Source organism: Diceros bicornis, assembly GCF_020826845.1.
Source record: "Diceros bicornis minor isolate mBicDic1 chromosome 7 unlocalized genomic scaffold, mDicBic1.mat.cur SUPER_7_unloc_3, whole genome shotgun sequence".
Taxonomy (NCBI): domain Eukaryota; kingdom Metazoa; phylum Chordata; class Mammalia; order Perissodactyla; family Rhinocerotidae; genus Diceros; species Diceros bicornis.
The window spans coordinates 485,815-491,814 of record NW_026690922.1 but is presented as its reverse complement, the minus strand read 5'-3'; positions in this window follow the sequence as shown (position 1 = coordinate 491,814).

Below are 6,000 nucleotides of genomic sequence, written 5' to 3'. Positions count from 1 at the left end.
ATAAAGTAGAGGAGGATGGGCACGGATGTTAACCCAGAGCCGGTCTTCCTCAGCAAAAAAGTGGGGGATTGACATTGGATGTTAGCTCAGGACTGGTCCTTCTCACACACACACACAAAAAAACCACAGAATTTCCTTTGATATTCTTAAGTCTCTGTGATTACTAGTAAAAACTCACCTATGGGTGAAGAGATTTGGTTCTGCTGGCAATGTCTGGCTTGAACATCCATAGTTAAGCCTGCCACATCTGTAGGTAGATTAGACTTGACCTCTTGATGACCTCTGCCCTTGGTCTTTGACCGGGGAAAAATAAGAATTTTAAAAAGCTGCTGTTATTAGCACTCAATGCTAGAAATGCCCATTAAAGAGTGAGTTTCATTTGGTAAACCAAAGGGAATATAAGCAAAACAATGTCTTTAATATCTATAAAATTTCAAAAAATTCTCATTTTTTAAAATGTAACTCTGTTTTTGCCACAGTGAAAACTGTGTATATATAGGAATGAAATATTCCTCTGTTCATTTCTTAAGTTGTTTCCATTGACTTGGATTTATCCTCTAATCCGTATTCCAACTGTGAAAGAACGTCTTGGTCCTTGAAAGAAAAGAAGCCATTGAAATTTGATTCTCTTTTAGCTCGCCATCCTACAGGTTTGAGGAATAAATGATCATGTAATGATACAATGATTTTGAAATCTAATTGTAAATTAGAGAGGTGTAAGGGATGATTGAATGGTGTTTCATCCTCATGGTCAGGGGTATTGTACACATGGACATGTAAACACGATTCAGAAAGCTGCTTCAGCCCCGTGACATCCCTGAGAACCACAGTTCAGGGAGGATCTAGGCACACAGCCATCTGCCTCGATCTCCTGGGTTACATGTAGATCCAGCTGTCTTGAAAGTGGCTTTAGAGCAGCTATCTATTTCTCCCCTTCCTTCTCTCCAGCTTATCTCAAAAAGTCTTGACTATCATATTTTAAAGTAAGACCAATTATAGTTATTTATATGAGCTTCTTGATCATTATTGCAGAGTAATAATCAGGCATACCATTAAATATCATTTAATTGATCTAATTAAATTTGTTGTACCTTATAATTGATTAGAACACTAAGTTTAGTTTAGAGTTTCATATTCACCAAATCTGTTAATCTACTTACAACTGCCATGTGCCTCACTCCTCTTAGAAGTGTATCTTTGGCCCATCACAAGATTTTAATGAATGAAATCATCATAAATTAAGATAATGTACTGTCTTTTGGATGATAGGGAGGCAGATGGGTCCATTTTGGAAATATGCCCATCTGTCTTTGCTCCCCATGGGAAGTTTCTGGTCACTAGGTCTCCAGGTGGCTTGCACAAGCCGTAGGTCTGTAATAGCTTGGTGCCTCTCCTTCTAATTGGGGTAGAAATAAAAGAGGTCAGAGAGCCTTATTAAAGTTTTGGTTGCATGAAGTCTTCTATGAAGACCATCCATGCATATTGTTCTGGGTAACTCTCTGTTCCTAGGACTACTAGTTACTTAAAGCGCTTGTCAGGAACTGTGAAAGGCCTGATATTTTACCTTACCTGCAAGTTAATAAGTCAGCCTACTATGGTCTTATAGATCTTGGCAAAAGACATAAGACCCATGGGTCAGAGACAAAGGACTTAATGTCACAGCAATAGCAGTGGCCAGAGTATCAGCATTTGCACCGGTTCACTAAATCCCACTTCTTACAGGGTGATACACAGTGTGCCGGGTGACATGCAGAGGGTTGCAAGAACTCAGAGCTTAAGGAACTCAAATCTTTGATAATGGGCAGGAAGTCTGCTGACCTTTGCCCCAGAGAGGGGTGTTATTTCTATTATACTGGGCAGTAAGCAAGCCTGCCCTTTGCTCCAGAGGAGGTCACTATTTCTGTCTTCCAAGGCTGACAGCTCTACACACATCCTTGAAAAGATAACCTGGTTTTACTGGCTTTCAAAGATAAGCTTGAATGAGAATCAATCATCATTCAGTTCTTCTGTTTCCTTTATTGAGTGTGCAAATATGCTCTTTTCTCTGTAAAGTTCACTAACTTTATTCATACATAAGGGATGCTTTTGGTTTTATTTATTAAGTTGAAATTTTCTTATTAGAGCAAATGATGAAACTATTATGGGTTGGATCTGAAAGTATGCTTTTCCAAGAAAAGGTGAATGATCAGTGCTCAAAGAACTTTGCCACAAGGAGCTCATAGCAACTTAAATGATTTTAATTTGATTACTGTTTTGTACAACTTTCTTCCATCTTACTTCATCCTCTCTGCTTCCAGTAACTCTCATATGGGAATGGGGCAGTTTCAGGGATTCACTGAACTCATTTACAATATTCAAATGGTTTTCTCTGTTATATTGTCTTTATTGAGGTAATGTTGACATACAACATTATATTAGTTTCAGGGGTACAACATAATGATTCATTGTTTGTATATATGTTGAAATGATCACCACAATAAGTCCAGTTAACATCCATCCCCATACATAGTTACAAATTTTTTTCTCTTGTGATGAGGACACGGTGTATTTCAAGGTGCAGAGGAATCAACGATTATGTCTTACTTTTCCATATACAGCTTGATGGATTTGGACCTAAGTATACACCCTTGAGACTGTCACCACCATCAAGGCCACAAACATATCCATCACCTCCCAAAGTTTTCTCTCAACTCCTTTTGTACTATTATTCTGTGGTAAGAACTCTTAATATCTACTCTATTAGCAAATGTGACGTATGCAATACAGTCTTGTCAGCTGTAGGCACTATGCTTGTCCTACATCTCCAGAACTTATTTATCTTGATAACAGAAATTTTGTATCCTTTGACCATCAGCTCCTTATTTATCCATCCCCCCAGCCCCTGGTAACCACCATTCTAACCTCTGCTTGTATGAGTTTGACTATTTTAGATTCCACATATAAGTGAGTATTCGCCTTTCTCTGTCTGCCTTATTTCACTTAGCATAATGTCTTCCAGGTCCATCCATGTTGTCAAAAATGGCAGAAATTCCTTCTTTTTTCAAGGTTGACTAATATTGCATTTCTTTTTCCATTCATCCATCAGTGACATTTAGGTTACTTCCGTGTCTTGGCTATTGTGAATTAGCTGCAATGAACATTAGAGAGCAGGTATCTCGTTGAGACCCTGATTTCAATTCCTGTGGGTATATACTAGAAGTGGGATTGCTGCATCATATGTTAGTTTTCATTTTTGGAGGAAGCTCACTGTTTTCCATAATGGCTGTACTAATTTACATTCCCACAAGGGTTCCTTTTCTCCACATCCTCACCAACATTTGCCATCTTTAGTTTTTTTGATAATCACCATCTTAACATGTGTGAAGTGATAGCTCATTGTGGTTTTGATTTGCATTCCCTGATTAGTGATGCCGAACACCTTTTCATACACCTATTGGTCCCTTGTATGTCTTCACTGGAAAAAGTCTATTCTGGTCCATTGCCCATTTTTTAATTGATTTTTCTTTTTGTTATTGACCCAACACAAAAAAAGAGAACAAAATTTTCAGGCATTATGGGTGCTTCCCAGTTGATGCAGATGGTTTTGTTTTTACAATGGTACCAAAAGATAATGTTTCATGTTTTTTCTTCAGTTTGTTATAAGACCAGCAGTAGCTACGGCATGGCAGATAATTGGGAACGTCTTGGTTTGGAGGTTTACAACATAAATGAGTGGTAAGGAATTTTTTATTATTCCAAGGAAAGTATTGAGATCATAGTCCATGGAATCCAGGATTGATAGGTGTAGGAGGAACTTAAGGTGGGGATCGGTGATCTGGCATTACTTCTGATCTTGAGGGACAGGTATCTACTGTATGAGTGTTTGAATAAAAGTATTAGAGATCAGGAATTTGTGGTGACTGAATACGTTTTCTGAATTATTTACTTTTGACCATAATTGTTTGGATTATGTGAACATCTGGGATATGGGAGTAAGTCGTTAACAGGGGGTGGTTGATAATGTCACTATTGATTTAACTTCTATGAACACCAAGTGGTCAATGGATTAAGCAAATGAGTAGTCAGAAAACACAGAAATGGTAGGATTTGGGATTTAGTAAAGGTTTGGGGACCGACTGCCCTGAGAGGGAGTGTCAGGACTTGTGCGGTTTAGAGTGACAAGGACAAGAATATAATAGAAACACACTCAAACAGGGAGGGGTGTTAACAGGATGGGGGAGGAGAAATGATCTGGAGTAGCCTTGAATTTTGACCTGGAGCTTTCTGTTCTTGATGCAAATTTGCCTGATGACATCCCAGGACACAAGTCAGATCTATCCCTGGAGGACAGAGGGAGGGTGGAAGTACAAAACAACCAGGATAATTGTCCTAAAAAGTCAGGGTTCCTTTGTCATTTGACCCAATTTCATGATTTACTTTTGTAGGGTAAAAGGAAAAGAAGGATGATAGTCACATCTTCACAGAGGAAGCAGTGTAACTGTGGGAACCAGTCCAAACCAAAGCCTGGTTTAAGCATCTTCAACCCTTTGAGGATGTCCAGTGACATATTCAAGAGGCCGGATACTAGAATCCCATCCCATTCTGGCAGTGACGGGTCTCTGGGAGGACACTTTGGACCAGCCCCACCAGGTCTGCTGGCCCGAGAGACCGCAAGGACTCCAGGCCTGCAGCAATGCAGGACAACTGGTAAGTCCTTTCAATCTTGCCAAAGCGTTGCAAAAACTTGCACCTAGTCACACAGGTGAATCCCTGCCAGGTGTGCTCGCAGGTAGTCTGCACTCCAGGTTCCATGCCCACTCCTGCCGGTCTTCAGATTTGGCAGAGATGATTCCAGGAGCTGATCTGGGCATTCCACAGTTCCACTGTCAACAATTTCTGGCGACTGAGGAAGGTATCAGGAAGGAGGAAAGGGCAGTGAAGAGCACAGGAGAGAGACTGGTGGTAGCACTGATGGCGGACAGACTTGCTAGCGAGGCAGAGAAAGTGAGGGGCCAAGAAGGACGTCCTGACAGCAGATGAAATGGAGCAGGCACCTCAGTGAGGTCTCTTGGCAGCGTCCCTAATGTTTCCTTGCTTTGAGCTCTTGAAACTTTAAAACATACCAATACGTTTCTTTTATTAAACTCTGCTGCATGAAATAGAAAATATAGACAGTGGTTTCTTTCTGAGGTGAGAGGTTGAGTTTCAGGCGAGGACAGAAAAATCTTTTTTCATGCTGTTCTCTCATTTTCCTTTACTATGCACATTATTTATTTTTACTTTCAAGTCAGCAGAGAGTTATCAACGTCACGGGATGATTCAGTTTTTCCCCACAGTCACAGTAAAACCTACTTAAAGTGGATTATTCTTTTTGTGTAATATTCCAATAGATTCCAAAATATTATTTCAAAAGCACTTCGATGTCTATGTTCTCAAATTAGATATTTACTTCTAAGTCTCCATTTTTATGTTCTTTGTTGCATGCTACTTCAGAGTTGCATCTAAGGAAATACCAGATTTCCCTCAGTTTTTTAGATCCATATGTGTTGGAAATTTTATTCATGTAGATGGACACGGCAGTTGGGGGATCGTGCTATTATCAAAAGAGGCCTTTTCAGCATCAGTAATCTGACAAGAACCCACTGCTTGTTGGGATTCAATTGTCTATTTGGGGGATCAATCTTTCACTGTTGGCACTTCGCTTTCTCTTTGGAGGGAAAGTATGGCCTTCCCAGTTTTTTCATTACCAAACCACTTTCCTGGGTGGTTATGCTGTGTCAGGAAGGGCCTGGGATGCCGGGAACCAGAATTCATCCTCAGCTTCTGGCTGTCCTGAGAAGGCTTCCCTGACAGAGTCCAACCTGTGTGTCTGGGTGACACTTGCAGCCATCAGAAAGGAGGCGATAACTCACAAGTGCCAAGCGATTCATCTGGCCCTCGTCTTACAGGGTGTTCCCAAGGGAAGAGCTTCAAAATGCCACTTAGTAACCCTTTGAAAGCTTCTAGTCATGTGGTAGGTTC